The sequence below is a fragment of the Schistocerca serialis genome, chromosome 1, assembly GCF_023864345.2.
Source record: "Schistocerca serialis cubense isolate TAMUIC-IGC-003099 chromosome 1, iqSchSeri2.2, whole genome shotgun sequence".
Lineage (NCBI taxonomy): Eukaryota > Metazoa > Arthropoda > Insecta > Orthoptera > Acrididae > Schistocerca > Schistocerca serialis.
In genome coordinates this window covers 711,444,270-711,455,875 of record NC_064638.1, presented here as the reverse complement: position 1 = coordinate 711,455,875, position 11,606 = coordinate 711,444,270, and positions in this window count along the sequence as shown.

Here is an 11,606-nt window from a genome sequence, read left to right as displayed (position 1 = left end):
GTTATTTTATTAGACTTATATTGTGTCTGGCACAGTTGTTAGATCGGTTACCAAGATTTAAGTGAGTTTGAACATGGTGATAGTAGGCGCACGAGCGACGGGACACAGCAGCTCTGACGTAGCTATGAAGTGAGGATTTTCCCCGACGACCATTTCACGAGTGTACCGTGAATATCAGGAATCCGGTAAAACATCAAATCTCCGACATCGCTGCGGCCGGGAAAAGATCCTGCAAGAACGGGCCCAACGACGTCAGAGGATAATCGTTCAACGTGACAGAAGTGCAACTCACCAACAAATTGCTGCAGATTTCAATGCTGTGCCATCAACAAGTGTCGGTGTCCGAACCATTCAACGAAACTTCACCGATATTGGCTTTCGAAGTCGAAGGCCCACTCGTGTACCTTTGATCACTGCTCGACACAAAGCCTTACGCCTCGCCTGTGCCCGCCAACACCGACATTGGACTGTTGGTGACTGGAAACATGTCGCCATGTCGGACGAGTCTCGTTTCAAATTGTATCGAGCCGATGGACATGTACCGGTATGGAGACAACCTCATCAATCCATGGACCCTGCATGTCAACAGGAGACTGTTCAAGCTGGTGGAGGTTCTGTATGGAGTTGGGAGTGTGCAGTTGGACTGACACGGGACCCCTCGTAGTCTAGATACGACTCTGACGGGTGACACGTACGTGAGCATCCTGTCTGATCACCTGCATCCAATCATGTCCATAGTGCATTCCGACGGACTTGGGCAATTCCAGCAGAAAAATGCGACACCCCACACGTCCAGAATTACTGCTGAGTGGCTTTAGGAATACTCTTCTGAGGCCCGCATCTCGTGGTCGTGCGGTAGCGTTCTCGCTTCCCACGCCCGGGTTCCCGGGTTCGATTCCCGGCGGGGTTAGGGACTTTCTCTGCCTCGTGATGGCTGGGTGTTGTGTGCTGTCCTTAGGTTAGTTAGGTTTAAGTAGTTCTAAGTTCTAGGGGACTTATGACCACAGCAGTTGAGTCCCATAGTGCTCAGAGCCATTTTTGAACTCTTCTGAGCTTAAACGCTTGCGTTGTCCATCAGATTCCCAAGGCATGAACATTATTGAGGATATCTGGGATGCCATGCAACGTGCTGTTCAGAAGAGATCTCCACCCCTTCGTACTCTAACAGTTTATTGACAACCTTGCAGGATTGATGGTGTCAGTCCCCTCCAGCACTATTTCAGCCATTAGGCGCATACATCGCACGTCGTGTTGCGCCACTTTTGCGTGTTCGCGGGGGCCCTACACGATACTAGACAGGTGTACCGTTACCAGTTTCTTTGGCTCTTCATGTGTGTGTGTGTGTGTGTGTGTGTGTGTGTGTGTGTGTGTGTGTGTGTGTGTGTGTGTGTAGGGTGAGCATTTATAGTGTCGAGCCATGTTGTTCCGAAACGAAGGAGGAAATCAGAAAATCGAAAACGTTAACACACAAAATTTGCAGTATTCGTAAGGGGACATAAGATAGTGGCCATGACTCGTCCTTAAAATACCATTATCAATGTTTTTTTCAGAGTGAAATAAATTTTTTGTGGGATGATGTGTTCTTTTCTACAGAAATGGAAAGGGCATTCAGTTCTGAGTATAAAAACTATAGTACATTTATCCACTAGGGTTAACATATGTTGTGATATTGGACAAATAAGACAGCAAATGGTTTTCACACATTTGATTTTACTGGGAACCATTTACTTGCAATACGTATGCTTGTACACTGCAGAACTGTAATTGACGTTCATATTACAATATCAATTTAGTAAATGCTCAGAGTGAAGACCATTAACTTCGATGAATTTCCGAAAACGCGTTCCAAAAGACAGCTGAACATGAATCAACATTTCTTTACTGATTCCTGCAGAGATATTTCGAATTTGTTGACACATATTTTCGGGTGTGTCTAGCATTTATTGATAATCTTTGCTGTTAATGGGTCCCCATGAGAAAAAGTGTGGAGACGTGAGATTAGGGCGAGCGAATTGGCCAATGGACAGGCCCACTATGTCCTATCCACCAATCAGGATAACCTCTGTTCAGTATTTTTCGTGCTATAACTGAGTAATGAGATCGACAATCATCGAATTGATACTACGTGGCACAAAGATCCACAAGGGGCGCATCTTCAAGCAACGCTGCAAGTTCTTCGTCAAAAATTTTGAGCATTTCTACCCATTCAGTTTACCTCCTTTGAAGAACGATCCAATGATAGTTAATCCCAGAATTCCGTACCAAAGATTCACACTCCGCTATCTTTGATGCTCAGTTTCCCGTAACCATCTTGGATTTTCTACTGAGGAATAATACATACCTTTTTCAATTTGTACTGGAGTCCATTGCCAGAATTCAACACGATTCTCGAAATCATCCCCGTGAAAGACTTGATGGAGACCAATGTTATACGGATGGAATTTATTACGTTTAGGTATATGAAGAACACTCCTCCGAGAAATACTCGAATCATGTTGCAATTGACGCGCACCTACGTGAGGATTAACGGCAACTGCAGCTAATACAGCGGCTTCCGAATATTCCCCAGTAGCAGTTCTTGTTCGATAATGGTTTTTTGGTGCGACACCTCCCGATTCAGAGAATGTGATCGCAAGTCGTTGAAAACTTCTTACAGATGTCTCTCTCCTGACAGGACAACGTTATCCGTGTAATGTGCAAGCTGCTACAGCGTTCATCAAACCAAAGTGGTGCTCACTGAGAACAATATGCGATGTTCTTATGAGGTTTAAACTGGCAATGGATAAACTCATACCGATGTCAACAAACCTGTAAACAAATGAGTATTGTTATGGGAATAGAAATAAAAGATCAACAAACCAGCTTACGTCAACAAATGAATTTGCTTCACAAAATTATAATAACAAAATAAAAACAGAGAGAGAGAGAGAGAGAGAGAAGTATTTGCTGCCGTCTTTGTCCAGTACCACATTACTTATCACCCCTAGCGGATAATTGTACTTCAACTTTTATATTCAAAATTGAGTTCTATTCCCATTTGTGGAAGATAACAGACCATATTATTTTTAAAAAAGTAACTGACCCTGAAAAAACATTGAGAATGGCATTTCAAGGACGAATTACGGTCACTGTCTTACGTTCCTTTATGAGAACTGCAAATATTGTAAGAAAACTTCTTCGATTTTCCCTTTAGTTTCGGAGCAACATGGCCGCGACACTATAAATGCCTCACCCTACTGGTTCTTATTCACTGGGATTTTCTCGGATTAGTAAAAATGGATAGGATGCAATCTACTTCAGTAAACTGTCTTTGGTAGAACTGATAATCAACACTTTGAAAAATCGTGCGACTATTCAGTCACAAAATTAACTACGATGCTGGCTATCCGTATATAAGACTAATCAAATAACTAGCTGGATCTTAATTCACGCTGAGTCGTCGTCGTTGCATGTAAGGCACTATTCGTTGACAATGTGTGACACAGGCTCTTCTTCTTCCAGATCCACAATAAATAAAACTAGACTCACAGTAATGTTCACGTTAATTGGTTCCTCTTACACAGATTGTACTGTACCCGGTTAATGCCTAATACTGTGCCTGGCCACACCAAACTTCCGCCGTGCCTTTGCATACTTTAGCACCTATGCCTTATGCCCACGTCTCGAAATAAAAACCTCGTCGGTATTCTCTGCACCGTTCTCTATACGCAACCCAACTCAAATGTAAACATCTCAACACTATTGTATACTGTTCTGCTAGTGCGCTCGCACGCCCAGCGATATGCGATTGTAGCTTTTCTGTCCTCTTCGACAACGACGTATAACATTGACTAAGCAGGCGTACCTGCATTCAAGTAGCATACATTTAATATTCATTTAATTTCACGATAGAAAAGCAGTGTAATATTACAGCATTTCATACGGAAAATGTTAATACAAATTTTTACAAGGTTTGTTTCACAGAGAAACACACATCATAATAGAGAAATCGAAAGACAAAATAAATTGGTAATCTAGATGTAATCTGGACACATTACTCATCTAGGTAGGGAAAAGTTGTCACTATGTAAACCTTAAGAAATTGCACATAGTTCCTATTGACGATTTTCCTTTTGCCTTAATATTTTTTGATGTGACACCTTACAGTAGGTAATTCAAGGCATGTAAGCGGCGAGCTTCCACCAATAACCACGGACTGGTGAAAATTCAGTTTCCCTCAAAGCGACCACATTATCCACCTTCCCCTGTACCAATATTGGTTAGAGCTGAAAGACTAAATTATTGCTACACCTGTGCTTGTACAAGGACAAATATATCAATACACGCGAAGCAGTTGTACAGTACACGGTTATAACTCACATTTTAACCGTTTTTTTTTTAATTTTTAAATGGTGTGTAATACGGAGGAAGCAAACTGAAACACACATTCACATTAAACAATGTTTGTAGCGGTCAAAACACTGTAGCTGTTTTGCAGAGAAGATCGATTTACAACTTCGTTTTCAGTGGTTTTTCGCCAACACTGTACGAAAATTATAGAATGTTTTTTTTAAAACAACGTTTCCGTGTTCAAGCGATCTAATTCTACTACACACTCGTCGACACGGTGTAAAACAGTTACTACACACTCGTCGACACGGTGTAAAACAGAGCTGTTTTGCGGAGAAGATCGATTTACAACTTCGTTTTCAGTGGTTTTTCGCCAACACTGTACGAAAATTATAGAATGTTTTTTTTAAAACAACGTTTCCGTGTTCAAGCGATCTAATTCTACTACACACTCGTCGACACGGTGTAAAACAGGAAACTCTTTCGAGTACATGCAGTGATAGATAAAAGGTGTTGATACATCAAAGCGCGAATATGCTCAAAATTTACGAAGAAAGGTTTCTGCGTCACTTTCCTTACATTTCGACAGCGAAATGTTGATCCACGTGGAATGTCTAAGCTTAGTTATTTCTTACCATTAGATATTATATGCTTCGTGTGGAACGTCTAAGTGAATCATTCATTACCACTAAATCCTTACAATCTCCTACTTACATTTCACTGACACGTTACAGCCGTCCTAGTGACATTAGGAGTGTTTGTGTGGGCATATAACGGAAAGGAATGGGAAATAAAGATTGTGGCGAAATCCTACACGCAGAACGGTTTTGCTATTGTTGAGAGTTGCCTTTTATTAACTCCATGGATTGTACATACAAAAGCGTAATCCATGAAAGTACTACACTGAAGCGCCAAAGAAACTGGTATAGGCATCTGTCTTCAGAGATATGTAAACAGGCAGAATACGGGGCTGCGGTCGGCAACGCCTAAATAAGTCAACTGTCCGGAGCAGTTAGATCGGTTACTGCTGCTACACGGCAGGTTATCAAGATTTAAGTGAGGTTGAACGTGATGTAGTCGGCGCACGAGCGGTGGGACACGGCATCTCCGACATAGAGATGAAGTGGGGATTTTCCGGTACGACCCTTTCACGAGTACATCAGGAATCAGGAATCCGGTAAAACATCAAATCTCCGGTATCGCTACGGTCCAAAAAAGATCCTGCAAGAACGGGGCCAACGACGACTGAAGAGAATCGTTCAACGTGATAGACGTGCAGTTCTTCCACAAAATTGATGAAAATTTCTATGCTGGGCCATCAAATAGTGTCAGCGTGCGAACCATTCAACGAAACATTATCGGTATGGGCTTTCGGAGCCGAAGGCCCACTCATGTACCCTCGATGACCGCACGACACAAAGCTGTACGCCTCGCCTGTGCCCGTTAACACCGACATTGGACTGTTGATGACTGGAAACATGTTGCCTGTTCGGACGGGTCTCATTTCAAATTGTGTCGAGCGAATGGACGTGTGTAGGTACGGAGACAAACTCTTGAACCCATGGATCCTGCATGTCAGCAGGAGATTGTTCAAGTTTGTGGAGCCTCTGTAATGGTGTGAGGAATGTGCAGTTAGAGTGGTATGGGACCCCTGATACGTCTAGATACGACTCTGACAGGTGACACGTGCGTAAGTATCCTGTCTGATCACCTGGATCCATTCATTGTGCATTCCGAAGGACTTGGGCAATTCCAGCAGGACGATGTGACAACCACAAATCCAGAATTGCTACAGAGTGGCTCGAGGAACACTCTTCTGAGTTTAAACACTTCCGCTAGCCACCAAACTCCGCAGACGTGATCATTATTGAGCGTATCTGGGATGTCTTACAACGTGCTGTTCGGAAGAGATTTCCAACTCCTCGTACTGTTACGGATTTATGGACAGCCCTGTTGGATCCATGGTGTCAGCTTCCTCCAGCACTACTACAGACATTAGTCGAGTGCATGCCATGTCGTGTAGAGGCACTTTTGCCTTCTCGTGGGGGACCTACATGATAATAGGCAGGTGTACAAATTTGTTTTGGCTCTTCACTGTGTTTACTAATCACAGGTGTTATCAAGCAACCCACATCCTCCATATCCAGGTCATGCAGGTGAATGAGGCTGATTCTGTTCCCATCTGAAGTGCCTCGCACCATGGCGTGTATTTTTCAGTCTCATCCTTCTAATTTATCTTGAATTTTCATTTTTTTGGTGTCAAATCTATCGTTAACTTCATCAATTTGTCCTTGCATAGTTTCAACATTACTATTAATAATATTGATTAAACTTTTTAAATCTCTAATTGAATTTCTCACAACTACTCTTGAATTTACTTCATCGCTTTGTTTACTGATCTTAACCCCTTGCATTTGAATTTGCTTACTTTGTGTTTTCTCAAGTGTTTCAATTTTGTTGTTAATGTCACTACTCAATGCTTTCATTTGATGACCCTGTGTTGTAATTTGTTTGTTAATGTCACAGCATTTTGTTTGTTAATGCTGAAATCTGAGCAGCCAACATTTTTAACAATTCAGTCATATCTAGTGGTTTTTCGCTTTCCTGTTCTGATGTGTCCACACATTCAAATTCTGCCGGCTGTGGTGGCCGAGCGGTTCTAGGAGCTACAGTGTGGAACCGCGCGACCGCTACAGTCGCAGGATCGAATCCTGCCTCGGGCATGGATGTGTGTGATGTCCTTAGGTTAGTTAGGTTTCTAGGGGACTGATGACCTTAGAAGTTAAGTCTCATAATGCTCAGAACCATTTGAACAATTTTGAACCATTCAAATTCTGCACCTCGCAACTCACTCGTTTCACTTTTGACCTTCGATGAATTAAACATATCCATCGATTCGTTGATATAACCACTGTCTTCTATCGTGTCCTCTTACCTGCCTTTTTTTCATTTGCGACAAGTTCATTATTTGAATCTGATCGTTTGTGTGTGTATGATACTCCACGTAAGCCTGCTGTCGTCTCGTGGCGTCATCTATGTTTGCATCTAGCGAACTTCTGCCACCTAATGCACTTTGTACTTTCCAGTCCCGCTCGTCCTGGTCTACATTCGTTTTTGTATCCATTTTTACTTTGTTACTATTTTATATCTTTGACTTTCAGATCTGGGAAACTTTGTACTATCTATTTCACCTGATACGTTACAAGTCCGTGCCGCTGGACATTCAGCACAAGCCTTACTATTGTTTTTCGCCCAATATTTACGTTTTGAACTATTTTTGCAATTAATTGCCTCCTCAAGCTTCTTTCTGGCCGCACATGGGGCCTGGACCCCTCCACCATCCTACACACCTATAAATCCTTCATCCGCCCTATCCTCTGCTGTACCCATACTGCCTGGATCGCTGCACCTCCTAATTTCTACAAATCCCTTGAAATCCTGGAACGCCACATGCTCCACCTCGCCTATCGCATCGGCCTCCCCTCCCTCATGCGGATCCTGTATGACTTAATTCCGTTCCCACGCCTCCTCCTTTTTCTCGAACGGATACGGATCCTTTATACCTCCCGCAAACTTGATCCCCCTCACCCACATGTCTCTCCCATCCTTTCCCACCCCCATCTGCTACCATGCCTGCACTCCCACATTCCACCCACTCTCCATCTCTTCACATTCCATACCCTGCCCAAGCTGGCTTCGCCAACTCCCCCTCCCTGATGATGCTCTCCTCCCCTAGATCTACCCCTCCTACCAACTTTGATTCTCCCCTTCATCCCCCTGTGTTTTTCCTCCAGGGCATCCTCTCTCCCTTTTCTCCCTCTTCTCTTCCTCCCTCCCTCCTCTCCCCCCTGGGCTTCCACTAATCCCCTACCCTTTCCCCTACCCCACCCTTCTCCTCTCCCACTGGCATCAACACCCCCCCTCTCCCTCCAACCCGCACCTCTTCCCTTTGGAAGGTTCCCATCTTTGTTTCGTGAAAAGTGACATTTCGTGCGCCTGAGATCGTCGCCAGTGCTCTTGTGTGTCTTCGCGTCAGTGTTTCAGTGTTTCTCCGTTTGTGCTCCTCCGTTCACGTGTGTAAATTCGTTCTTCCCCATTGTGTTTAGTGATGAACGTTTTTTATTCAAACAGTGCACCTGTGAACGGCTTCATTTGTTTTACTATGTCTGTCTCCCAATTTTGTCCACCATGTTTGTTTTTCTGTCTTTCTGTTCCCTGTATGTGTTCACTGTGGCCGAAGAGTGGCATACATAGGCCGCTGCCAGCCTACCTTTATTGTAAAGGTTTGAAAATAATAATAAAGAAAAAAATTTGCAATTAAAACTGATAATAAATGTCCTGCTACGCGGCGCCAGGTATAACACCTATATGTACATTGTGTCAAATATGACTTTAACTACAATAGGCGTTACCCTCTGGGAGGAACTTGGAATTGTTTGACCATCTGTTAACCTAATGGAGAGAGGGTATCGAACATAAATTTTGTTACTATGGCAATTAATAGAAAGCTGAAAGACTTTAATTTAGGAAATAATAAAAGTAGTGAAAGATTTCGTGAATGAAATAATAAACGGTCGCCAGCCCAGTTAGGCATAATAATAGGAAACATTAAGTTCAAAGGATTTAATTATAACTTTGCAAAAAGGACTCTCATTATTTCTCTCTTTGTACAGTGCAATGAACACACACAATAACGGACGAACTGAACAGTGATTAGCAGTATTTATCATTCGCATAAATTAGCAGTCACAGAATGATAAATGGTACTTGACGCCTGTTTATAATAAACGTCATCTCAACCACTAACCAGTTCAGCACCAAAAGTTATCAAAGACATCACGAGACATCTTAAGATAATCATCAGGAACAATCATTATATAGACAAGTGGGATAGTGAAGTATTGAGGACTGGTGATGTGTGTTTGAAGTTCGATAACGAACATCAAAATAGGCGGTTCGGTAGAAGAGGAATGGGCATCCCTAAAAAGGACAGTTACAGTATTTTGACAAATTTACTTATAAGGAAGGCAGCTGTGAAGGAATCTTTAATAGCAGAAGAAACAATTAAAAGTGACTGACGATAAAAGAAAATACAAACAAATTTAGGAGAAGTAAGTATACAGTAATGTTACTTAGGAATGAAATCAATAGGAAGTGCTGGGAACCCAAAGGGAAACGGCCGCAGGAAAACTGTGAGGAAATCGGAAGGGAATGGACATCGAAAGGAAACATTCAGCATACAGAAAAGTCATAATGATACTTGGTGAAATTTAAAATAAGTGCATTAACGTTAAGAATACATAAGGAATTTCGCTGTTGAATGAAGAGAAGAGAGAGGATAGGTAGAAAGAGTGAACTGAGGTCCTCGACGAACGGGAGTAGCTGACGGATGGTGTGATCAAATCAGATAAAGCGTAGAGCATCCAGTACTAGAGTTAAAGCAAAATAGATAGATAATACTTCTACAGTTATTTTTTAAATCATTGGAGAAGTGTGAGGCAAACTATTACTCAAATTAATGTGTAGGATCTACGAGGCTGGGGACGTACCACCCTACTTATCCAAGTTCTGCCCCATGTGGTGGCACAGTTGTTTTTGTTTCAAACGAGATAATATAATGCTTGTGGTGTGTTTTATCTCTTCAATTAAATTTTACGATTTTGCATGTGATTTCAAGGTATACTACTGGTTAACAACTTTTTCATGTGCCTGATTTCTGTAACCAGCTTATTTCTAATAGATTTCCAGAAGGCTTTTGACAGTGAACCACACAAGCGGTTCGTAGTGAAATTGCTTATGGAATATCGTCTCAATTACTTGACTGAATTCGTGATTTCCTGTCAGAGAGGTCACAATTCGTAGTAACTGACAGAAAGTCATCTAGTAAAACAGAAGTAATTTCTGAGTTTCCACAGGGTAGTGTTACAGGCCCTCTGCTGTTCCTTATCCATACAAACTATTTAGGAGTCAATCCGAGCAGCAGTCGTAGGCTGTTTGCAGATGATGCTGTCGTTTATCGTCAAGTAAAGTCATCAGAAGATAAAAAAATCGCAAAATGCTTTAGAAAAGAAATCTGTATGGTACAAAAATTGGCAATTGACGCCAAATAATGAAAAGTGTGAGGTCATCCACATGAGTGCTAAAAAGAATCCGTTAAACTTCGTTTGCATAATAGTCAAATCTAAAGGCCGTAAATTCGACTAAATAACTACGAATTACAATTACGAATAACATAAACTGAAAAAAAAACCATAGAAAATGTTGGGTAGAGGGCAAATCAAAGTCTGTGTTTTATTGGCACAACACTTAAAAAATGTAACAGATCTACTGAAGAGACTGCCTACACTTTGCTTGTCTGCCCTCTTTTGGAGTACTGCTTTGCGGTCTGGGATCCTTACCAGATATGATCGGTGGAGAATATCAAGAAAGTTCCAAGAAGAACAGTACGTTTTGTATTATCGCGAAATAGGGAAGAGATCGTTACTGACATGATACAGGATTTGGGATGGACATCATTAAAACAAAGGCATTTTTTGTTGCTACGGAATAATCTCACGAAATTTCAATCGCCATCTCTCTCCTTCGAATGCGAAAGTATTTTGCTAACGCCGACCTGCACAGGGAGGAACGATCATCATTATAAAATAAGGACAGTCAGAGCACGCACGGAAAAATAAAGGTGTTCCTTTTTTCCGCGCGCTGTTCGAGACTGGAATGACAAAGAATTATTGTGACGGTGGTTCGATGAACCCTCTGCTAGGCACTTAAATATGATTAGCAGATTATCGACGTAACTGTAGGTGTAGATGTTGAGGTTGTGTTTTGCTCACAGTAGTTTGTGATGGAAAGTGTACATGCTCTTCAAAGATGAAGTCAGATCTCCTTCCTATTTTTGCATTAGTGTTATCAGTGCTCTCTTAGTTTTCAACTATTCATGACTCTTTCAAAATATGGTAATCTTTGGGTCACAGTTTGTGATAATGGATGTCAAATTAAACACCTTTCAGAAGTCTGGTTTCCAAACTTGTTTTATTTGGCTATCGATTTCTGCGTTTTACTACGCCATCTTCAGGTCCCTGACCGACGTGTAGGAAGGTTCCACATCGGTTCTGGTCAAAACAGGGCCTTTCGGCAGATGATGGTTGAAGTGATCGCTACAGCAAAAATCTACTAATACCAGTATTGCTGGCCCCTGTTTTAATCAGAACCGAGGTAGGGTCTTCCTCCTCGTAGGTCATGGACGTGAAGATGGCGTAGCAAAACGCTGAAATTGATAG